At 35.7% G+C, this 26,703-nt stretch overlaps 1 protein-coding gene across 2 annotated transcripts in view; it reads left to right on the forward strand.

The window, feature by feature from the left end:
• LOC141434085 (homeotic protein antennapedia-like) overlaps positions 1–26,703 on the forward strand; it is a 227,255-nt gene that overhangs the window by 42,454 nt on the left and 158,098 nt on the right. Inside the window, exon 1 of one of the 2 annotated variants that reach the window (XM_074096367.1) lies at positions 14,722–15,144. The exons of the other annotated variant lie outside the window; for it this stretch is intronic. The gene's annotated coding sequence lies outside the window, so the exon portion shown is untranslated. Of the gene's footprint in view, positions 1–14,721; positions 15,145–26,703 lie in introns of those variants that run through there. 2 annotated transcript variants of the gene reach the window in all.

Raw genomic sequence — 26,703 nt, forward strand, 5'->3', positions numbered from 1 at the left:
GGTTCAGTTCACCAAATGATACTTTCTGAAAGTAAATACTTGACTTGGTGTTAAAAATATACATATATACGAATATATACGTTATAAATATACTCGTAGGTGTGCTTTAAAAATCGACGATTTCCCTCGATTTCTCTAGGATTCCATCATCAGATCCTGACTTGGTGTCAATGGGACCACCTCGGAAGCATGTCCTTTAGAACTAAAAAATAAACTTGAAATTCGGCCCACAATTGACGGAGTTATTGAGTAACAAAAAAAACATAAGGTACACCCGAATTAAGAACCTCCTCCTTTTTTGAATTCGGTTGAAAACGGACCGGTGATTGAACACCTATCTCACTTGATGAAAAGTGCAGATGAGGCGAAATGTGTATCTCACCGGTTAAGTAACATCACTTAACTTAATACTTACACTAAAACAATAGCTAATTGGGCTACGCCCCCACCCCGTGCCCGGTGGCACTGTCCGCTACCATCAGTTTCGTAGAAGCGCGTAGGCGGCATATTTTTTAAGGCCCCGCTTGACGCGAGATAACAAAATACGAAAAGTTTAGTTCTACCGTGTACCTCATACAATCTTTTTATGCTTATCTTTCAGTGATTTATTAGTTGTTCGACGTCCAACAACGGGAAAGAAATGAGGTAGACAAAAGTAATTTATTTTTTTGGTTTGTTTTCCTTGTCTTTTCGTGCGTGCTGTACTGGCCACGGGCAAACATGTTTTTGAAGTAAGCGTTTTTGAGATGTCGCAATATGATTTATCTTTGACCCAGCATGTAGGCGGTGCTTAGTCCGATCGGTATTTCGGACTTATATAAATAAATCACATAATGTTTATAAATCTTGCATTAAGTGTATCCTTTTTAATGCCATTGATTTATGGAGTTACGCGAAATATTTCAGTCTATTCAGAAATTATTATTGGCTTAACTTGATAATCATTAATTTTAAATATTGTCATATATTATACTGTGATGCTAAAATTCATTAGTGTATTGTAGTCTTTTAGAGATATTGGTGATTCGGTGTCGCATTGTGAAAAAAACGGACTGATTAAGATTCGACGTTGAACATATGTCTTGTTCTCTCAATTAAGCCGGTGGCTGGACGAGAGCGGGACGGAATAATTCATGACGTGGCCGAGCAACATGTCATTCCAGCATTCTTACTCATATTAAAAAGACGAAAGTATGTCTATCTTGTAGGTACATGTTTACACTTGTGTCGAAATGCAATTATTTCCCTGAAAAATGGAAAAGTTGATTAGTTGATTATGAGCTGTTAGAATGTTAGAAATATATTTTCTAATGGAGCTTACAATAACATACGTATTTTTGTTTTTTTACAGGTACGAATCTACTTAGAAGATAGTGCTATGGAGTGCTGATAACACAGAGCGTAAGATACCTACTTAAAATCTAAAAAAAACACATGTTACAATTTTGCAGAAATCCCTCATATATATATGTACTTATATATCTAATATGTAATTTGTTTAACACAAATAATATTTATTATATCAATAGAATAACTCCTCAAGAAACGCAGCATTAAAATATAACAAAAGGACACACTTCCTTCGTTCGTCCAATGCAAAATAATGACAATCGTTATTTCGGGCTTCTGTTCACATACTCGCATCTACCTAACACACCCATATAACTCTTGCGTCACATACGTACGAACCAAAAAAGCCGCAAACGCCAGCAAAAGTGCATGCATTATGAAGATTGCACATCTAGCCAAGCCAAGTAGCGGCCTAACGTACTGTTGCCAAAAATCACACAATAAATAATACGAGCGCAACTGCCTGCATTATAGCCGTACCTTATCTTAGCGAATTTGAAGCCAAGAATTGCCCATTAAATATGCATTAAAATTACCTGCCCCGGATGAAAAATAAGCGGATTTTGTGGTGGTTTCAGCATGAAGGAATTGTGGTCTGCCAATATTAAGTAATTAGTGCGTGCGTGTGTTCAAGTCAGCGTTTTGGTTTGTAGCGGTTTAAGATTGCTGCAATTATTCGGGTACTTTGAATGATATGAAAGCTGTCGAAATTATTTCTCGGTTTTTATACAGAAGTGCTTATCAAACTGCGATTACAGATCTGAAACCAATTGTTTGTTTGTGCATCTTTTCTCAGGTGAATAAATTAAGGGTTTCGCTGTTGAAAATATCCAATCATGGTTCACAAGTAGGATACAAATCTAAACCCTCAACATCAGACAATGTACCGACGACCAATAAATAATTGAATATCATTTCCCGTGCCCATAGCAACCGGACACTTCAGTCTCAGCTTTCAGCCTTGTCACGTCAGTTCGCCGTTTCCAAGATTACGACGTTTCTAACAGTACTAATGGAAGTCACCGACATCTCGATTGAAATCTGTGAAGAAAAATCAAATATGTAAGGTATGTAAGGTAACCTTAAATGCGAATTAGGATCGAAATAAAATGGTCAATGAAAAAACAAACGAAATAGATGAAGTATGTACATGTATGTACATCCTTAGCAAGGAGGTAAAACTGGGTTTTTTGAAGTGTTTTGAGCACACGGAAGCATAGAATAACTAACGAAAGATCCACTTAGTACTTATTTGATTGAGTAAAGGGTAAAAAGAAACTTTGTCTAATTTTCAGGGGATCATTGGGAAAAAGTAGGTTAAGAACCTTTGGAATCTTAAAAAACGAAACTACATAAATTTGTTGCAAAAACTTTCAAAGCATACTTAAAAAAATATATATTTAAGTAGGTAGGTTTATTTTTGATCACCACTTTAATGAAGTTTCATCTAGGTTTGCAAGTAACTCAAAATGATAGGCTGATTAAAATTAACAGACCCCTATTTTATGGGATTACTAATGTATGGGCAAAAAACTTTTCCCAAAGTACCTATCAAGTGAAAATGATAAAGCATGCATCACGCTATTTATTCTACTTTTGGAATAACTGAGAAAAAACATCTTAATAATTCTCAACTTTATTTTTACGGGACTCATAGTAAGTTCCATCAACCTGTCCACAGTGTCAACTCCCATCGATTGTTCACATTCGCGCATCGTCCGAGCGCGCGGCATACCGGCGGCGTCTGCGCATACCCACGCTGCACGCATTGACGGCTGCAGTCTTTATCCTGCAAGTTTGTGGTGACATGCTCGATATGACACGGTGGATAAACCTAAAGTATTATTAGTACCTATTGATGTATCTTTGCTCAAACTCAAAAATGTTAATGAACTAAAACAAATACTTTGCTCACCCGCGACCTTATGATAGCTCCGTTTAAATAAGAAATGTGTGTTCATGCAGTTCCTCCACCTGCACACTGTAAAAACATACACAAATCACACATGTATGGAAGCTGGAAACATTGAATTTTCGGATAGATCCAGTTTATTATATACCTAACCTAATTGATAATGTTTAATAGAACTCGTGAAGCAATTTCAGGAATTAGTAGCCAGTTTTTCGATATCTTGTATAGTTTAGAAATACTCGATTGAGATAAATTATCGTTTCAACCCGGTATATAAATGTTATTATTTCGGTTTCAAAGCTAATTTAGTCTCCATGCAAAACCTACCTAGTTTCTTCATTAAGAGATGGAGTTTTATCACAAAAGGAAGCAAGCTGAATTTAAACCTGCTTAAAATGAAGCAAAACAAGAAATAGCTACAAAAAACTGTAGCGATAGACGAAACCAGTTTCAGGTCCTGAATGCCGATACAAAAATGCCTTCCAATGTCGTTGAACTAATAACGACTACTAAGAATTATGTCTGTGCGAATTTACTTTGGACTTTTTTTTTAAATAAACCGGCCAAGTGTACGCACACACTGAGAGTTAAACACAAAAACGTATATTTATACAAAAAATCAAATTCACTACCTGTTTCAATTCATAAGGAGATACAATTGCTGACAGATCCACTTCTTGATTTTTCTTTAAGATCAAATGAATAAAAAAAATACTTGGGTTAAATATCTACTTATTTAGAACTTACAGGGGCCCCTTAGTTAAGTACCTAACTCGAAACATCGAGATGTGAGCGGTACCGTATACTCATACCAAATCACACATTCGTTCTTAGATAATCATATGCATGTACAGTCGCCATCATAAATATTAGAGCTGTCACCGAGAGCACCAGCTCTTAAACATACTAAACACGACCGTATTGCAATCGCCAAAGAACGTCTTTAGATTATTTTGACCACCTATACAGCTCCAGTCAGTCGGAGTTTCTCTGCGCTATAAAATCCGTAATACAGAAATTCGCCGAAAAATTTAAGTCATCGACATACCTGGAAGAATATGCATGTTGAGGACATTGCTAGAAAGAACAGATAACCGTCGGGGGAGAAAGGTCCCGAGTGGCGACTACGAACTGCAAAGCGAGCCACGTTGACTTACAAGTTCGGTGGATGCAAGTGGCGAGTGGTCGGTCGTTGTGGCGTGTTCTAAAGGGGTGGCCTTTGGTCAACAACGGACGTCTTCTAGTTGACGACGATGATAATACAGCTCCATTCCTCCACTTTTTCATTTTATTTCCCGTCGCCAGGACGACGACTGTATGGTAAGGAAATACGCGAATACATTTTTTTCGAATTACACGGAGCAGCCGTATGCTTTTTAAAAACGTTCACAAATATGATCATTATTCAATGCGACTTGTGACTTGTTCCATGTGACATAAAAAGAAAGGCGTAATTTTGTTATTCCATTAACTTAACATATCCATGCGGTTATTTTACAGTTACAAATGAGTGACCAAGCCCTTTAGAAGCTCATTGAAAAGCAATGGCCTCACTTCACATCAATAAGGGAAATTATATCACCATTTATATGATGATTCAGGTGATAAATTAAACCATTTGCTATTGTTTACTGAGGCGTGCTGTGTGTGTCCTTTTTGTTTAATTTCAAATGGGTTTTCGTTACTTGTCTCTACTTTTGATGGTTTCATAGTGACAAAATGGCAATGGTAAAGTCAATATTTGTTACATGATGTACCTAACCATAAATTGTTCATCAAAAATGTATACACAAAAAGTTGTGCAAAGTTGGGTTAGTAGGTTAGAGTCACATGTCACATCCCTATAATATACCCTTATAGCAGTATATATTACATAATGATTATGTCCATGTCTTTAATCTTAGTAAAACCACCTTAATGAGGTATTAAAAACTTTCGAAGATATAAATCTAATTATATTTAATTAAAGCTTTTGCATAACAGCTTGAGCTAAGTAGTGCGTGAATTCTTTTCTAGAAATTTTAATTAACAGTTCTTTCTACAGTAATTGAAGTTTAACAAACTACTTGCGGTTATTATCAAACCTATCTTAATATATTCTGCATCTATCGTTTTAATAGTTAAAACCGTCTTGTAACCAAAAATAATTAATTCCAATTTTAACTTTAAGCTCAGTTTTGGACTTTAGAGTGCCAAAATGTATAGAAATAATCAAATATAAACTAAACTTATCATAAATTGTCTTATTTAGTTTTTTTACTGTGTTTAGTTTATTGTAATTGTTTGTTTTGTGTTTTTTTAGTGTATGTATCGTATTGTATGCTTTCATGTGTAGTATCAATCATATTACTTAATTTTTACTTTTAATTTCAAATCTATGAGACAAATACGATCGTTATATGATATTATGTGTCACAAGACATCACAATCCTGACTGAAAAAAGAAAGAAAGAAAGAAAAAAAACATTCGTGACAATTACACAAAAAAAAACAGAAGAAAACTAAAAAATACGTATCACGGTCACGAAAGTACCGACTTCAAATGACGAAAGACTCCAATGTCTCGGGTTCTCTGTTAATTTATCCTTATTTAACAAAGATGTCGCATTAGTTCTAACGTTCAATCGGAACTGAAATGGTCTTAAGTTGTCTACTCCTGGCCAACATTTGAATGCAGTATCGAGATCGGACAGACAAACTGACACATGTATTCGATACTTACCGTGTAAGTGTAGCTGGTGATATGGTGGAGTTGTTTGACATCTTGATGCTTGGTATACGCATACAATGTAAAACTTGTACGTTGTATGTAATTATTATACTTTAAGGTTTTTATATACCTAACTTATGATTTTCAAATAATTCCTCTATTAATACTCAGAAAAGAGTAAAGTGACTGAGTGACTGACAGGCAACGCACAGCCTAAACCAGTGAAATTAGAGACTTGACATTCACCAAATAATATTCCTTGAGAATATAGGTACAAAGGTGCACTCAGAGGTTATTTTATATTGCCAAGGGATAGGGAGTAAAGAAAAGTTATAACTATTTTCGATTCATAGTGGCTCTATCTCTAAATCGAAAATTATTGGAGACTTACAATGTCGGCGATTAACAAGGTAGTTATAATGACTAAAATTGGTAAAAAATGCATTAGATACCTACATATTTAACATATTGAAGGATTTATTTTTTCAAATTTAGAGAGACAAATTTTGAAAAATCTCACACTAGTTTTTCCGTAAATTTCCATGTACAAAAAACTTGCTCCTCCCTTAATATATTTCAGCAACAAGCAAACAATTAAGATCATTTAAACATAAAGACGGTCCAGCGTATAAATAACATGAGCGAATAATAAAATCATCAAACCGTATCGACATTTAAAATTACAATCGTGACTTTTATTCGTAGGCCGCAGCTTAAGGCGATGTAAGTCGAGGCGCGAGTAACGTAAATCATTGGCTGTCTTTCACTACGATTGTTCGATTTATCCTGAGAGTAAAACGCAAATAATATAAGCCTAATTGCATCGATTCTCTGACTACTGACATTATATTTTTCATAATTTTATAAGAGAACATCAAGTATCAAGATTGCGTATGTGAACCGCTTCTAGAGTTTTATCGCACGTTAAATTAGATGCAGTAATTTTAAGGGTGTCGTAGTCTTAACCTAACCAGGTACCCTTAGTTTCGATATGTCTACCCATGTGTATGCGACTTAGTTTAGAAACTTTAATGTAATATCAAACAAGAACTGTAATTTTACATGGGTATATACGTCAAACACGCGAAAAAGGGGGTAAAACAAAATATCAAAATAAAAAACTTTTTTTTAGTAGCTCATCTACACATAAAGTTGAGGATTTGTTTTTCTCATCTATCCCATAGAGTTGGGTATTATTGAATAGGTCATTACATGTATACCAAGATCATTTTTGAATCCTCCGTCCGTGATTTGTAATGCCTTAAGTCAATTTTTTTACATGAAGCTCACCCATAAGTGACCTCTATCTCACCTGATGAAAAGTTCAGTAACAACCTAATAGCCTCAAATCTCAAGTCGATCCGGCCACTAAAATTTTATCAAAATTAACTTGTAAGATTTGAAACAATCAAATACTTAATATGAAGTGAAGGTTAATAAAAACTTGTATAAACCTTGACAGGGGCGTTCAGTCGAATTAACCCAATCAATAACCTCCTAATACATTAACAATACATATTAACTAGTCACAGTTTAGTAAGCTCTACCAATTCCAATTACGAGTAGTACCTCTTATAATCGATCACAATTTGATAATAATAATAGAATATTTGCCGCAATTAGTAGGTACGGAACTTTAACGTTAATCAAACTAAAGTAATTTAATTACGCTCCGTTCAAATATTTACGCTAACTAAGAAAAACTTTGTGAGAAAACCTTGTTCAAGAATTTTTAATTCATGAATCAAAAATACTAATTAATCTTATTCGTTCCGCTGCGCCATTAACATCGGAATTAGGTAAAACCAGTTAGCAGGACTGACACATTAAAGTGAACTGAAAGAAATTGTTTTTCATTCAGCCTACTCATTATAGAGTCAGTGAAGTGCAAAAGCTGACGCGAAAACAATCGATTATTAATAAACTGCTGGCAAAACATTCGTTTGGTCGACGAAATATCGATAATTGTCCTGATAGTCATTTGTGGCACGTATGGGCCTCATTGGGCGTCGCACTCTCGATGGACTCTAGGGTTGACCAATTATCCAAAATGCAGTTTTTATGCTTTTATATTATATTTTGATGATGAAACGAACCTTTTATTATCTGCTCGTTACTATACGACTGAAATGTCGAGGTAAATAAACATGATTTTTATGTGATAAAATCATTTTAGGTTCTAGATAATCGAGCAAATAAAATATGGTATTTCGGGATAGTTCAGTGATTCATCAAAAAACAGCGTAGGTACCAAAACAGCGTACCTATCTAAATTGAGTTTTTTCAGGGACAAAACCTCGCTAGATTTGTACAGAATTAACAGAAGAACATATTAAAAACTTGTACAGAAAATTTCGACGACCACTGTTGCACAAGGCCTCCCCTCTAGAACGCCACAATGAACAACAACGTACCACTTGCATCCACCGGTTGCCCGCAACTCTCGCAATGTCTACAATCAGCCCAGTGGGAAGCCAGGCCATCGCTTCGTCTTTCGATTCCTGGTCGCTTATCTTTTCTCTCTCCACGATTATCTGCTCTTCTGGCGATGTGTCTGTGGCCCGGTCGGGTTCGGTGAATATCCGTATTCCGGATTGTATCGTGCAAAGAAATTTCGAGCTCTCTCCATAGCTCGTTGCATGTCTCCGAGACGCTCTTTTTGTTCGTAGAATTATGTGACTTTTTATTAGCCTATGTAAAACGAAAAATGCACGAATCAATTTAATTTCACTACCATGCTCAAGCAGTAAATCTTTGAACATTAAAATCATATCGGGCTGCAGCCCTGCGTCCGAAAAAGCGATATTTAATTGTTGTTCGCCCCGCAAGCCGATGTCTTCATCAATATCTGATAATTTATGTACCGCACGATCTGTACAAGACGAAATTGCGGCCGGCTTGCCTTTGTAATTACAGTAGAATTATAAAGCTGTACAGCGGGGTTGGAGTCAAATGCAACCTAGTGGAGTACTTTGGACTTCTGATGCAACTGGCATTTTAGAATAAATTTCAAGCGTTTTATATTTTTTTGGAATATTACTAAGTGTACCATACAAATAATAATAATAAAAGTATTTATTTTCACCTTAACAAAGTAGGCATACAGCAATAATTATAACAAAACAATATAGTTTAGTAATAGTAATTTGTAACTTTTGTGAGGAACTGGAGTCCGAATTAGGTAGAGACCTGTATTACAGATCTCCAGGCCAGAATATATAATATAGATAGCGATTCAACATGTCATTCAGTATCATTAATAAATATAAGACAATATTTTTTTCCATTCACATTATTGTTCTAGGACAACCAAAAATTTTAAATGTTAATAATTCAATGAAACACAAGTAGGTAGGTACGTACCTACTAAATCATGCACTTTTATCGATATTAAATCGTATACCACCGATGGCGACTAAAAATCATTTTGTAGGTACCTATAATATTCCAATATTATAAGTACATATTTATTATAATATGTACAGACGTACAGTCGCCATCAAAATTTTCGGAACGGCCATAGGTGATCAAAAATATCGAAACATGAACTCTAATACCTTAATAATAGAGCGCATACGCATTTTTGACCACCTTGGCCGTTCCGAAATATCTGATAGCGAGTGTATCTACAGCTGTTTAGTGTATAAATCTACGTAAAGTTATCCAACAAACCCGTTGACGGCCAAGGCGATCATGTCTCTATATACCAAAAGTTTTGTTAGTTAGTACCTATTTACTATTGGTTACCTTTTCATTCATCATTTTAACAACAGTTAAAATTTTCTATAGGTAAACCTCCATACCTCCTCCTCCATTCCTCCTCGTCGATGGACTGACGATCTTAAGGGGGTCGCTGGCAGCGGATTGATGCGAGGGGCTGAAGACAGTGTTGTGGCGCGCCATGGAATAGGCCTACGTCCAGCAGTGGCCTGCTTTGGGCTGATGATGATAATGAAACCACCATAAAAATTTCGTGCAACGAGTTAAAATAGAAAATAGAAATAGAAATCATTTATTCGTGACAAAGTAACGTAGCATAACAAAAAGGTATTAAAAATTAAGAAAGTTGTATGTCACGAAATGGTCCCAAATCAGCAAAAATTATTTATTGAATCAGGCGTTACTTTGCGGAGGTCCATATCAATGAACTAAAAGAATTTCCTTGCTCACCCGCGACCTTACGATAGCTAAGCTTATGCAAAATATGCGTGTTCACACCGTACACGGTTACATGGTGTACGGTTGTGTCACTCTGAAGATGAGCTCTGGTTGAGTTCGAAACGCGTCAGTGTAGTGTGGTGGTAATCACCCAAACCCATCTATCAAGATGGGTGTATAATCACACAAACCCATCTACCAAGATGGGTTTGTGTGATTTGTGTGTGTTCTTACAGTGTGGAGGTGGAGGAACTGCATGAACACGCATATTTTGCATAAGCTTAGCTATCGTAAGGTCGCGGGTGAGCAAGGAAATTCTTTTAGTTCAGCAAAAATTGCCGGTCTGAGTATGTCGTATTGTTTTAAGATGCTTGACAGTATGTTACTTTGACGTACAACGTACCCAAACTAAGTCAGAATTAGTAAACGTCTAAGAGATGGAATCCATCATTTCTTACCTGAAAGCCACAAAATAGATAGAAATAGATAGGCCTCTTAAGGCTACTTTCATTAGGTATGTGCTGAACCAGTCTCTAGACACGGCCCGCGCCGTGACCGCTCACGATCTCACCATACCTCACACACGGAGCACCATTAAACACTATTTTCATTCACCGAAGTTGACCGTGTATTTACTCTTTAGAACTTGATGGATGTCTATCATTAGCCGACGCGGCATGGCTGGTGTTTACCGAAGATAAAGATGGAGTACTCGAGATTTTCGGGGGCTATTTTTAACGAGCTATTTTATTAGTTTTAAAAGAGGCCGTTTAGATTACAGTTTGAGGGTGGCTTTAGTTGAAATATTGGTGGGATTGGTGCACAATATATGTTGGTGCTGGATTTTTTTTTACTTGACAGATGGAGTAACGCGGGACAAAACGAAAATATCGGATTCATCATCATCATCATCATCATCATCAAAAAATATTTCAAAACAATGGTAAGAGAAGCCTGGTCAGTCTATTTTTTACAAAATGGTGTACCGAAGAATTTTTTTACTTCCTGTCCTGTGAAATTACACGCACTTGGCCATTTGTAAAAAAAATCATTACTTAAAGTTATGTTAAGAGTGCTAAAATTGACAATTATGTTTCGAAATATTAGGGTCATACTAAAAAAAAAATAGAGATAGGGCCGTATCGTATTTGCTTCTTTCGGCGCTATGTTTCTTTTTTACTTTCTTTTTACTATATGTATAGGATTATGTAAGTTTGACATATTGTTTAAAGATTTAATGTATTTTTCTCGTTATGCCCATTTTTCGTATTTTTTTTAATTCTTATTTATGCTTAATTTAATTGTTTAGAAGGACAAAACATAAGTGAAATAACAAAATCTAACCTGCGCACCGATGCTTCGTATCTCTGCACAAAATGCATCATAAAAGCATAACAATACGTTCTATATGACGCACCGATCCAGAAATACGCCAAACCGGCTTTATAATATCTTCATCAAGAGGTGTGTTCAATCGGCTATGCGGTTGCAATATTCATAACCCTGCACATATACCTACCAAATAACATAGGTGTTGTACTTGCGCTATAGGAATATTAATATAGTACAAGCGCGGTCCGCGGTTTGTTCCAAACGATAACACGTCTGTGCTACCTATAGAGTTCTTAAAACCAGTTTTGATATGCAAATAGTAAGCTAGGAGAGGAAAATTTGGTGTGACGATAAACAATTTATGGAACGTTGCGTAGAGAAACTTAGTATATATTTTACCTACATTGGGTCGTATATTCGGTTGACTAAACTTGTAAGCCCCCGCTCGAAGTAAGATATTGACATAAAATTTGCAAAAGGAAGGAAAGCAACCGATAAATATTACCTACCTATTTTTATTATATATTTATTGCGAGAAAACCTCTGACGGATTAAAGAAAAAAAAACAGACCAAGTTTAACTTTTCTCAGTCTTCAGTTTTCTTATGCGAGAAATATACAACTTTTCTGGATAAAGTATCGTCAGTGTTAATTTAGATTATAATCTATTTGTGTGCCAAATTTCATCCAAATCTGACGAGCTGTTATTGCATAATTAAGTAATAAACATCCAAATATCTTCGCAAACTGTCTCATTTATAATATTAATAGGTAAGGATAGGATCATACGTTTGATGGCGATTATGGGAAAGAAACTTTTTCGATGACTTCTGTGACGGTATTTTAAATTTCCGTCAGATAAAAAAAACACTATCGACATATTTTGACATTATCTTCCAAAAGTTGTCATTGTAAGTGTCAGATAGATCATCGTAAAATGACTTTTTGGAAGTTTTAAAACAAACACCATCTATTCTAGAGTATAGAGATTTATTGACAGGTATGTTTTGGTAACATATTTATTTTTATGAAAGTTAATATTTTTGTTCAATAATTATAAGCAAGGCCAAGATAAAATAGTAATTTAATTATTTCATCGTTTTAATCAACTCATTAACATACTGAATGGCTGTTCTGTTTTCAATTTATTTGACAGCTATATAATTTCCTACGTGCTAATGAATAATTACATATAAAGTAGGGTGTAGGCTTTCAAGATGCTTTTAATTATCAATTTATAATTAGAAAACATGTATTTAAGTTAACTAAAATTAAACGCAATTAGGTACTATAGAAGTACTTAGATGTTGTTTTAGTATTTTGTTAATCCGAAATTTTTAAGGTACATAAATACCTATTTCTTCTTTCACACAGAAACTGTTTATTGGATACATTAGTAATTTTTAAGAACTTAATGAATTAACCGAAAATTATACTCTTAAAAATTCAATTAGACACTTGAATGCACTTTGAAAGTTTATGAAAATATCAACACTTAATATTGTGACTAATTCAGCTTATATTATTTAGACAATATCACCGCTTTGCTAATTTCTGATCACTATCACCTAGCCAAAGTTATTTCACTTGTAATTTTTTCTGAAACCTATTAAAAAACTGATGTCTGACGATTTATTCAAGCGGGTCAAGCGTGACCCCTATCTCAATACGCAGATGCGTGCGATTCGCTTGCACCGTTCGGTATGTTGAACACTCATCGTCGGAATTTATAATACGATCTTTCAGATCTCGAGATAAACACTAAAAATTGCATCGGTAGTAAAGCGCACTTTGTCATTTAGCACACCCTTAATATCGATGTTGGAGTCAGATAGCTCCGTGTTTATGTCGCTTAAATTAAATTGCCCGTGTTGATTATTGCGATGCCGCTTTTTGTATGTTCGCAAATTTATTGCTCCAGCGTTAGCTTCGCGAGTTCTACGCTTTTGGATGTTTTAAATGGTGTGATTATTTACAGATATTCTACCAGCGTAAATCATGATGTAGGTATAATATGGCCGCGTGGTAACATCAAACCATAAAGCCGTACGACGCCCACAGTGCGGCCGTAATAAAATTATATTCCCATAAAAATCAATATAAACACCGTAACAATCTATAAAAAGCGCCACGATTTAGCTTAACGTCTTCATTAGGCGCTGCACGACCTCCTGCGCAGGTCTCGGTGCAATCTCCCGCTCGGCTCGACTGTACTCGGCGCAATTTGCGTTGTTCGGGTCCCGATTTGTCGGCCGGACCGCAATTCTGAAAGCGCCCGACAATTTCTTGTACGGCAATTTCCGAACGCGAGCGATTGGAGCACTCGCTCTCAGGACTTTGTAATTGAGGCTTTGGGGCAGGTCGCAATTTTAAAATTACCGCGATTGAGTGCTCACCTCTTATTGCATACTTGCTGCAACGAAACACTAAAAGCTTTAAAATTTACGACTGATTCCAGTAATTTTCGTGGGAGATTCATTAAATTGTTGTTTAAAACGATAAGTTGGTGCCGAGCATGGTGCCTTATTCCTTAGTACCAGTGAAGATATATATAAATATAGTGCCGATAAAACAATTTTTGCACAAGTTTTTGAATCAACACTATTGAAACAAAATTGGCGGATGTCCGTCATTAAGTAATTGCAACACGAAGGGTGGCCAGATAGCTAAAAAAGTTTCATTCTAAGTTACACCCTTGCGCCTGCGGTTCACATTCTTGTCTCTAATTATCTGTTCTTTTCAGCCAGACCACTTCTACGCCGCTACAATTTCTATTACCGTCACCTTTTTTTGTGAAAGAAATATAATTGTACAACCTGAGCCGGTGTGTACACCAAAATGATTTATGCTCCGGGGCTAGTTAATTGTATTTTTCTCTCAAAAAACGTAGGGCATTATCTCGGGGCGCTCGACAGGTAACAAATCTTGCTTTTTAAATATTATTACTCATCGTATTCGATTTGGGAGCGAGCGCGCTACGATGCTTTATCACCACCTACTCGGCGTCCCGCGGTTCACGATATTTTCTGGTCCCCCTAAACTTTATTCAAATGCGACACACATTCGTCTAGCCGTCTCACTCACGCGCGCAGCCATTAGTCACTGCCCGCCTATTGCCGTCTCGTACTCCACTAAAATAGACTGTGTGCCCAAGCGCAAAGTGATCGTGTCAAAACTTTTGTATAGAGCCGAGTAATGGCTTACGAAATTTTTCCCCTACCTCGTGACTTTTTTTGTACAGTCGAGCTAGTGTGCTAGGGTTGTAAGGTTGTGTAGGTTAAAAAATTGGGCCGCTTTTGATATGGGGTCCTACATTGTGGCGTAGGTTTTTGTGCGGCGGCAGATGCCTTCTCCGCGCTAGGTGCGTTCGGAACACGATCTGTTATATGGACAACAGTGTCAGTAGTAAACAAGGATTTGTATAGACCATACGTATCGGTCAAGTTCACGCCGCTCAAGATTTATCGCTCCTATTATTTAATAAAGATTTTACAATCGATCGAGATTTTAACGTTCGATTAATTGTTCTATAATTTATAGTGTTCCAATAAGAAAACAAATAGCATTTGCATCATATTAAATAGTGTTTTGTGGAGTTGGAGATTGTTCTTACGTCAGTGAAACAGTGCCAACATTAATCAGTTGAGTGAGTGGATGAAGGCATTAAAAGGATTTCATTATTCGTGAGTATTATCAATAAATTTACATTAATTTTCGGTATCGACATTTAAGGATTTACTTAACATTTACAACATTAATTATTTACTTCCAAACCCAATTAATTCTTGTTTGAGAAGTGTTAATTAAGTTTTCATACTCTCTAGTGCCTTAAAAAGAAGAATGTAACAAGTGCAGCAGAGTTATTTGAAGGCTCTGAAACCGATTGTCAACTGTTTATCTCGAAACCTAACCATTTATATGGATCTAAATATAATGCTGCAATACAATAAATAAATAGAGCTCTTACCGCCGCGGCCCGCTGATCCTTTAAAGAGCAAGTAGGAATGCATCGCGATAAAAGATGTCATCCGGATTCTCAGACCTAAAAGCAAAATCGTACCATATTATGTGAAACTTCTTTCTCAACAATAACCACCCTTAAAAGTTTGAGTTAAAGCCCAGTTCCGCATGACTGTGATTTTTATTTTTTTCTGCGAGACCGAGCCAAAGGTTCTGACCTAGCTTTGGGAATTCATAAAATCAAAGCCGCGACCGATTCGTTTCATTCTCCGAAGTTAGCTCCTTTTATTTTGATATCAGAGTCGGACAGGGCCTTATTGGATTTAGTATTGAAATCTGTATTGCCTGAACAAGACCTACTTAATAGCATGGTTAATTAATACACTAAATATGAATCACAACTTAGTAACTAGAAAATAAATAAATAAATAATTTATTGAATCAGGCGTTACTCTGCGGAGGTCCATATCAATGAACTAAAAGAATTTCGTTGCTCACCCGCGACCTTACGATAGCTAAGCTGGCTCTTTTAGTTCATTAAATAAATAAAAATTTAGAAAAAAATCAAGGACCACCAGACAACCTGGATTTACGTCGAACTTGATTTAAAAACTTCTCTTAGAGGCTCCGCAAAGCGGATTACCTTAATACCGACATACTTGCAACTACAGGCATTTCCCCTCACGCCCTTAAGGATTTTCAAAAAGCCACGAGCACAATATTCGCAGCACCTGAACTGAATCCAGTGCTTTTATCACTTCCTCAGATAGCGAATTCTTTCTCAGCGGCGAGGAAATGAAATTCTTATCGTGCCTCGGTTGAAAGAAGCCCACTTCTTTCTGTTATCCGCGGAGGAAATGTATCGGGGGAACACCCAACGCGCCTGCAATATCCAACATCTGATTGCCAAACGGAATCAAGGGAAAATCTCGAGCTCAACCTAAAAATACATCGCACAGTAAATATTTGGGGTGGATAAAACTGAGTGGATTGCTCTGATTGAAAACGATTTAAAAGATGCTGAACGCAAAGATCTTGATGCAAACGCGGAAGCGATGACAACTAATAAGTAATTGCGTATTATTAGCGTCGGGATTTATGACGCTATCGAAATCACAGAACGCGTTTTAAAACTTTTTAACAATGATGTCCCCTTTTTCATCCTGACGCTACACTTTAATTTACGATCGGTCCGCGCGGGCAAACATTGCGTGCCTGATGTTTCTAAAAATGTGTCAAACTTTTTACAAAGTTCTTTCATTTAACGGCGTCCTTTCACTGCAGCCTTGCCCGAGCTTTTTTCTCCTGTTTGTTTTTAGTCTCTATTGAAATGTCGCGAGTAAAAAAATTTGAGCAACGACGTAAAAAGTGGACACTCCGTGAAATAATGAAATTTCTTTCTGCGGGCCGCCTTTTGTCTTTAATTATCCCTGCCATGTCACGCTGAAACAGTATTGTTTTGATAAACAAAGAAGTGTTTTAGAAATAAAGGTCACCTTTAAAAACTTCACATTAAATTGCGCAATTCAAAAAAACTAATGATCTTTTATAGGTGTCGTTTTTTTACAAAAAGTGACAGCACCAATCGGAAATACTAAAACGGCGATTACGATTGGAGATTTATTTCGTATGTATATCTATCGACATGCACACTCGTTTAGCATAATCGGTTTATTTTAAATTTATAAAGTGTCCCTGGTCCTTTATTGGTCGAGGCGGCGAGGCACAACCGGTCTGGAATTAGGTGCTCTCGGCACATCTTCCATGCGTTCACCTAATGCGAAGAACCATGATTTTCTTTCTTTGAATCCTACCAATTCATAGGATCTAAAACTTTACAATAGTTTGTAATTACTTACTTAAGAAGTATAAATTGATTGACACCTGTATCAGATTTATTGTCCAAAAATATTTATTAATAAATAGTATTTAATTTTGGCACATTATTATGTATCGTCAAAATCATATAAAAAAAACAGGTGAAAAGCATTGACTTAAAAGTAAATTATCCAAGTGCCGTAAAATTATCATGTTTATTCACAATCAGCTATCGAAATTAATGAATGAGTCGTAAATTTCGTTAGAGTGGTTAATTTTATTTGATTCTTGCTCTTAAGACTTTATTTCGTTATCTGATCAGAGTTAAACACCACAGAGCTGAGGTAGACAAATTTATGTGTTTATAATATAATAAAATCTACCGAGTTATGGCCCATCGATAGTCAATAGTATACGAATCCATAGTATCGTAAACTAGAAACGGAATTAGTGTCGCCGAAAATGGATTTAAGATATTTAGATTTTGATGCAAATTCGTCGTGGCCAGTACGAAATGTTTTTAAATACAACCGACCAGCGTTCGTTTTTCGTCGTTCGAGTTTTTAAATGTAGCGTTGCGTAGGCGCATGTATTAGATTGCGGTTAAAGATTTTAATCGGTCTCAAATGTGGGAAGTGAATTTATAGTTTTTTTTTATTTTTATAAATACGATTTAGTTTCTAAGAGTAATTTATCAGCGCTCATTAGTGGTCTGTTGGAAAATTGAGCTTCCTCACAGTATAGTAGAAAGCCCGAGTTTAAAATTAATGATAGAGCGCATTAATTACCTTTTGTCACTATGGGAGGAAGTTTATAAAGTTTACCTCATAAAAAAATACAGTAAATTTGAGGGTAGTAATTTTAGGATTTCACATCAACAAAGTGCGAACAAAATGATAATATGTATTAGCAAATAAAATCAAAAATGAAAGAGTTCCCTTTAAAGACCTGTTTTTCGATGCAGTAGTACGGAAACTTTTGGGTGCGAGACCGGCTTGCATTTTTTGGTTTTTTTAACTAACAAATATTCGATTGTTTCGTCTAGTTTTCTTAGAAGTCGAAGTAGACTTATCCACCTTGATCAATATAAGGCCGGGTATACATAGAGGGCCGAGTATAGCAGCTGGCTGGCCTGTTAACTGACAGCTTTTAGATTAGGGCCCCCTCCCTCCGCGCGGCTCCCGCCGCTCGCCCCTCCCAAATTGAGAGCTCCATGCCGCGCCGTTCTAAATTAGTAACGGTTACCAAATTGCTTTTTAATTTCAAGTCCGTTATTAAGTACATGTTTTTGAAATAAACCGCTTTTTACCCGCACTGTAATGGTGAGCAGTGATTTTGTTTTAAATAATTAAAAAATGGCTCCGCCGATCATAAAGTTATTTGATGCTGCGCAACCGGCCGCAATAAGAATAAATAATTGAATGCAATAAGAAGTATCGCCGTTCGATATTGAGTTACAAGTAACAAGAACAACAGTCGGACATTGAGAAATATTTCATCTCATCGTCGGTACTCGGCAGTTGTATTGTGTATTTGGATGTGTGTTTTTCGATCTTTTTTTTTCGGTCGGGCCCGAGGCGCGGCGGCCGGCCCTGCCCTAGTCGCGAGTGTAGCCCATCCCTAATTTTAATGGCTGCTTACTCCACATCCGCGATAACTAAGTGTGGAGCGGGCTTTGCTTCTCTCTGATGATGATATACTGTCTTCTATAGTTCGTGCTATTAAAATGCAGTAAAGTATGATCGACACTTCTTATAATGCGTTTAGCGCACGCAAGTTGGGTGCTTGGTCGTGTGAGAATCATATTAGCCGTTCCTTCTAATTTTGTTTGCATAGCGGTAAACCGTGACTAATTGCTTGAATTAAACTACCATAAATCTCTCATTTATTAGTTTCGAGCTCGTTACAGACTCACTACATAAACAGAATGCTTTTTTTCTGCTTAATGAAACGCTGAGAACAAGAGTGATGACAAAGATGACAATAGTAGGTTTTTTTCCAAGTATCTATCACGCATGGTGTAATTAACGCTATATACGTTTATTGAAATCGACAGTTACTTTAAATTCATCAGGTAATTTTATCACAGGTATTACGTTTTATTCTTAGAATTATAGCGGCTTAACATTTTTGGTGCCTTGGTCTTCTTTATTGCATTTTTCAATCTAACCATTTGATTTGTGATACTGCGATATCATTATGATAGTTGTGGATAAATGGTTTCACAGTAGATCACGATTTCTATGGCTGATAGGTTGTACTCTGCGTCTGCATCAGCCGTACCTAATGTTGATTTCTTCAAAATATGCCATTCCTTTGTAGCGTTTTTTCAGTATTTAGTCGAAGAATTAAAAATAAATAAATAAATTATTAATTTAGAATTTTTGTGAGAAAATGATGATAAATACTAATAAATAGCGATTGCGGATATAGATCAATAGTAATTGTTTGTTTGTCGTAATTATGCACAACGCAACAATTCACAATCATCGAAGCGCAATAAATCTCCGTTTTGCAGAATAATTAATTCAATTAAGTTAATGAAACGAATCCCATTCGGATCGCGGTACGAGACGTATTAATACAAACTATAAGTCATCCGGGTGCACTCTCCGAACCCTTCCCCGCAAGCTGATGCGTGAGTTATACCCGGGGTTACACAGGCCCGGTCCAGCGTGTCGGATCGACCGCTTTTTGTTATATTCAACCCGTAATTGCTGAAAAGTTTTCACGCCATAGCTCCGGTCACGCGTATTTTATTACTACGAAATTGAATAATTTATGACGCCCGGCCAACCATTGTGCGAGAGCGGCCGCTGAATTTTAATATCGACATTATGTTTACGCCTGAAACCGTGATTAGCCAGGAGATGACTCAAATGACTTATCAGTGCGCGGCTTAATTGCGTCCCCCCAAAAGCTTCGCGAGATTTATGTATATTCAATCCCGGTCACCTAATCCCGCTCGCCGGGTCAATCCGGCCCCGGGAAAGGTTTTCCCGGTTATTTTCCGTAGAACTTTTAATCCCGCTGAATACCGACATATATCATAGCGGATTAAGAGGTTTAAATTGGAAGTAACCGACGTCCGAAATAAATTTAAATCGGCTGGTGTTCAGTACCTATTGTGATATTGGCGCCGATGCTAAATGGGAGCCTGTTTTATCCCGCGGTTGGTTCGTGTGTGGAGATGCTTTAGATCTCCTTGCACGAAGCAAGTTCATACTTATAGCTATGTATATTCTGTACATTAGGTTTTACTTACATATGGAACTGTAAGTACCTAGTGCTCTAAGATATGCGGTCACAGCGCTCAAAATGGTTAAAAGGGGAAATTCTCAAGTGAAATATCGTTTACAAAGTCTTTCTTTACCTAACCATAGCATGCGACTTAAGATGTTTTTCCTTTAGTTGCTAAAAGTATTATTTATTCATTGTAAATCTTGGCCTTATGACTGTAACACTGCCTGCTGTCAAAGACCAAACCGCGTACCAGGGAAGAACCTTTATACTACTAATGTTATGTCGACATCCCATATAATCTCCCAAAGAAATCGTAGTGAAATCCATTATGAAAAGGTTTCACCCTGGTATGTGATTCAATTTCCTCGACTGCATTGATGTATCTACTTAGCTCGTGCCACAGGATTCTACCTGTTTTTTTGTTCTTTAAATATAATCTTAATTGTAATCTACTATAAAAAGATTAAATATTTTTTGTACCAATATATCTCTACATGCTAATTTTTTGAGGTAAATAAACTTTAATAACGGTGGGCGTTAACTGCCTCATCATAGTGTGAACATTATAATAATTATTATCCAATCAGATTACTAGTTTTTGCAACAACAACAATCTTATGAAGTCATGTAGGTACCGCAACAGAGATAGATCTATTTGTAATCTATAGGTATGTTTAATTTGTAATGACCTGTTACGCTAGTATATAATACTGATTTCTAGCCAGGAACAAGCAAACAATAAAAACATGTTGTAGAAAAGATGCCAAGTCTCGATTGGGCTTATTGTCGATAAAAAGTAAAGGAATCTCGTAAAAAGTTCTTTCAAATGGTTAAAACAAAGCATGTATGTTCCTTGCTGAATTTTTTCCTTTAGAATCTACTATGCCTAATTATATGATCTTAAAAACATTGTCAACATTTATTTAACAAAAAATAATGTTTAAAAAAATATAAATTGCTTACGTGTAGGTTATAGTAAGCAGTACTAAACATTCCAGGATACAAGTTTTTGAATAATATTAAGTAAATACTGTAATCGTCCTAATTCAGACAAGAACAATAGTGAACGGTAATATAAAAAAAAACATTTTAACTACGTTTATCTCAGTAAAAATACAACCACAGATGTTATAGGCGCGCTGAAAAATACTTGTAGCTATATGCCTGCGTATACAAGTAGGTACAATATAACACACTTTTATACATATAGCAGTACAAAATTAAAACGGGTGCTCGAATAAATCACGAAAAGTGTCGACTCGGCTTGGAACCCCCGTCCCTTTAGAGTGCCCTCGGCCACCTGACCTGCCAATGCAGTGGGTTTCTATAAAAATGGTTTATCAAGGATGCATTTTATTGGCGGAGGTATCAATATTATTATGTTACCACCCCGATATTTGGATTTTTTTTACTACCCAAAACTTTAGGAACATCCTTGTTTTTGTTAGGGGCATAGAAGTAAGTCGAATGTCTGCCAAATACCGAAATTACTAACTATAGGTACTGGGTAGGTAGGCATATTTTAATTTAAAAAAAAGTTTCAGTAAATGTTTTAACTTCAAACATCCAACATCTTCATATCTTTTTAGTTAGGTATAATTTGTACACTGGTTTCCGTCAAACAAAAAAAAATCCCTGTGGAAAATGTGTCAATTTCCATTTTTAATATTTGTTTATTGCAATCGTGAGAAGAATATGTAACTATATACCTGCACATTTCTATCACTTAGCATAGCATTTATATTTACCTACTTACCATCTGAGTATCTACCTCTACAACGTTTCATTATACCTGCTATATACGTGCCTGTACGGTGTGAACGTGGAATTGTGAACATAAATCATTAATCAGATGCGTCATTTGTTGCCCCGAAATAATTAATGGGTTGCGTGGCGCTAGCGTCGCCTCTTTAAAACGCAGTTACGGCCTTATGTCGTTCGCGCGATTCGTATACCTATAGGAACTTGATTGTAGATTAGGTATAGTGATAGTTTATTTCTTTATTTTTGAGTTTGAGATAAAAAAAGAATAAACGACTGAATGATCTTATGCCAACTAGATACCCATTTAGAATACTAAATTAAAGGTGAGGTTTTTACTTCAGTTTATCTTGCAATGCAACGCTGTTATGTAAAGTTAACAATGTGGGTGTAATAATATTATTTTTGTGATAACACCAATTCCTCTTAGTCTTGGCCGCAGGCCAGAAATGTCTGCTAATTAAAAATGCTACGCATTTGAATACAATTCCATGGTTTCAGTGGCTGTTCAAATAAATTTCTTCTTCATTAATCTTTTACAAGCCGTTAAAACACTATTAAATCTATCAAGAATTATGCGATTATGTTCGAAACAGAATTACAATGCATTCATTTTACAAAGAAATAAGTGTTTTGTGTCCATCTTAAATAGGACTATGAGAATTGTAAATATAGGTTTATTACAGACGCGGCGTACTAGCAAAACAAACGAGACGAATTTTTAAAACCACTGTAAATTTCTGTTAAAATTATGATTTTGATATTTTTCAAATCCTTGACTTTGTCAACTTTGTAAGATTCTTTTAAAAATAAACAAATCATTCTCGGTATCAAAAATTATAATAAATTTTAGACACATATTTCTACAATTTTTTTTTAATAACTACTAAAAAGCCGTATTTCTTTACGCCCTTTCAAAAACAAAACACAAAAGGCTAAAAAGTTAGTTACCGCACCTAATCAAGTGCGAGCGGTATTTAGGAAAGGGCGTAATTCAGCGCAGGGTTGCCCCGGGCAATATAGGACTGTCCTGATTAATGGATGTGAAATTGTTCCCCTACACGCATAGATAAACGCTCAGCTGTCGATGATGTATAGTGGATTAGAGAACTGTGTGGTTTACTGAATAGTAGATAGATGTTTCATAATCAACATGTTAAAAAAAATAGACAGCAAAAACAAACAACCTATAAAAATATAACAAAACAATTGACAACTGCAAAAACATTTTCAAAACAAGCTTTTACTTAAAAATGAGAAAATTAACTTTAGGTAAAAAAGCCATCAATTTATGACAACATAATACTAAAAGTGTTTTTTTGAGATATTGTGTTATATACATTCGGAATCAGTGATTTTTTTTTCTCTCTCGTTTGAGCTATATTTAAAATTTACACAAAAAGTCTCTTAGTCAATTTCTCCTTTCAACCGCCGATATAAAATCTAATCTAACCTTTTTGTAATATAAGTATCTCATCACGCACCAGCCTTTCATTATTATAAAAAAATTGTAATGAAAATAAAATTTTGAGTTTGGTTAATTAAAACTATAAGTCCTTTTTTGGGCATTTAAGTATAAGCTTGTCTTTAATTTTGATATTTTTAGTTATATTGCAGGTATAATCTGTTGTAATGTGGTATAATTATTACGTTTTTTTTTTAGCTTAATCAGATACCAGAAAGTGATTGCATTGGATTGCAATACGAAGTGGTGCGAATACGATGAGTGCGATGTGAACTTAAATAAAAGCTCGTAAAAATGCAGCATGAGTGCACGAGAACAACACATTGTATTATAGTTGCGGTGTTTCACGTGACTAAAATAGTTGGTGAGATTATTATCTGACCACGCGCCATTGTCAACGTTCCGTTTTACGCACCTTTCATTAACGCAGTTTAACCTTACGCTTTCAATAAAGGTGAAGAACGTAATTATACCAACTTAGATAAAGATAAATTCAATTACTACCGCTGAGCGCCAGCGCTGGGTGGGCGAGTAATTGCACTAATTACGTCAATACCACTATGTTATTAGCTTTGAATTATTGATGCGCCGTAACATGATAAATGATGATTCGTTCGTTAACTAGATACGGATATATAAAAAAAAGTTGAAAGGGAACTTTGTAACAAGATTAATAACTATCCTTTTGTTTTCAAACGATTGGGTGTGAAATATTTCTGACTACAGAATGATTTAATAATCATTAATTTTAATTCACATTGCAAGAGGTGACACGTTAAACCGTTATTAGATAAAGTTTTTAAAACTTGGCTTTCCGCACTTCCGAGCGTCGAAAGATGAATGCGTTCATTCATTGCTCCAAAAATTAGACCAGCACTTAGTTCATCTACCCACCAATAGATGCCGCTGTTAACAAATTACTCGTTTCCGAAACCCGACGCGGGAGCGCTGCTATCGAGCGCAATATCTCCCGTTTTACTGTTATCAACATTGTTTATTGACATTCTATTACAAAACAGTAAATAAACAAGCATGTAAGAGTCATAAAAGTGCCATAAAAGTCATTTGTCACGAGAGCGAGATTGTGACGTAGCGGAGTCTCGTTCGTTCGCTGCCCTGGCGCTAGATGGCGTTGTTTTATGTCAACATTGACGGCGGCCGTCGGACGATTATGATGAGCACATAATTTTTTACGACGCATTAAACTTGATTTTAATGGTCGTTCCTTTTCAAATATTTACTTACTAACACGTGTTTATTGGTAAAATGATTATGATTTGTGTGTTAAAACAAACACTTTTTTACCACAGTTTGAGTGTCGAATGAGTTTGAGTAAGTAACTACCTATCCAGATAAGTTTTATGGATCTAAAAATTGAATTTGTTGATTTTTGAAAGAAATATTTTTTACCATTTCATACTTCTATTGGGATTTATTGTGTAATTTTAGTAATCGAACCCAGTTTTTAACCAAAGCGTGTTACTTAACGAAAAGCTTAGTATTAAAATTTATTACAATGCTAGCAAATAAAAAACAAGCGTAACTAACTTAAAATATCTTTTCCGAAAAAGGGACTACTTTTTAAGATCTCTTTTAATAGGGAGCCTAAATACCTTCCCTTACATTAAAGTCGCCAGACAAAACTCCATTGCTACCACTTATCTCTCCACACAGGGTGTAGTTAATACCAAGGGTAGGCACCCCTAAAAATTAAAAATGGCCGCTAGCCCGATCGGCCGCCATAACTCATTCCGCCGCGCCGCGCAGTCATTTGTCTAGCAAGATGTAAGGGTTGGAGGGGGTGGTATTGTCATGTGGAGTGCGAAAAAGAAATACAAGGAAAAGAGATCGAGAGTGCGGTGAGATCTTTAATTGATTTAAGTGGTAATTTTATGAGTTTAAAAGACTGCGACAACATTATAAGAAAGAGCTTAGTTTAGAATTTGTTTGTGTTTAGATAGGGAAATAGGTATTTGTTTTATTAAAAAAACAGGTACAAATATCATTATTTTGTTTGATAAGGTACCTATATGGTTATATTATGTATGGGTCTTTTGGCTGCAAGAATTCAGGCTTATTATTACTAAAGTTAAATCTTGCTGTCGAATTCAACGAATACGTACATATTTATTTTAAATGATAATACAAGTCAAATAAGTTCAGGGATAAGTCCGCCTTTGTTCTTAACCCTTATCTGTAACCTTTTTGTAGAATAAAGAGTATAAACAAACAAACAAATAAGTACAGTCAACAAAAATCGCAATCGATAAAAACCATACATTAATCTATTTTTAACAAAATTTTAAATCTGCCAATTTGAATTTACCCAACCATTAACATTATACACTGACGTACCAAACTTTCTTTTTTTACAATTAACATAATGAATTTTCCACCTCGCCTACATACACTATAAAGTTATCCAAATCTATGTTTATGAGTCTCCCGCGCCATAAGTTAGAAGGACAGGCTATGCCTCTGATTAGGTTTTCGGAACAACACTTATGATTCCCATTGAAAATTAAGTTGTATCTCAGTAAAATTAAAGTGTTCTTTCCTATGTGCCTTTTTTACATACTTCAGTTAGTTTGTCAGTGTTTGCGTGATAAGAAGCAGTTTCGGAACGCACCGCACGCACTTCTCCGAAATTATTTTAATAAGCCGGTTTCCCTTTGATTTTGTTTTCTTCTGAAACTAGAAAAGCATTCGTATAGAGTCATAATTAAGAGACTAATGACCCCTCGGGTAGGGAAGTTTTGACAGTTTTGAAAAATAATGGAAAGTACCAAATCATAAATGCTTACCTATAAAAAATCATATTCTACAGCTTCAAGAGAACGTCACCCGAACCGAAGAATGATTTTAATTTCATACCTTATTTCCTTTTTCTTGAGAAAAAAGTGGTGATCATACCGAGCGAGTGTCGCTTGTAATAGAAACAAAAATAACAACTGAATTGATAACTCCCTTCTTTTATAAACTCGGTTAATAATAA

Source organism: Choristoneura fumiferana, chromosome 13 (genome assembly GCF_025370935.1).
Source record: "Choristoneura fumiferana chromosome 13, NRCan_CFum_1, whole genome shotgun sequence".
Taxonomy (NCBI): Eukaryota; Metazoa; Arthropoda; class Insecta; order Lepidoptera; family Tortricidae; genus Choristoneura; species Choristoneura fumiferana.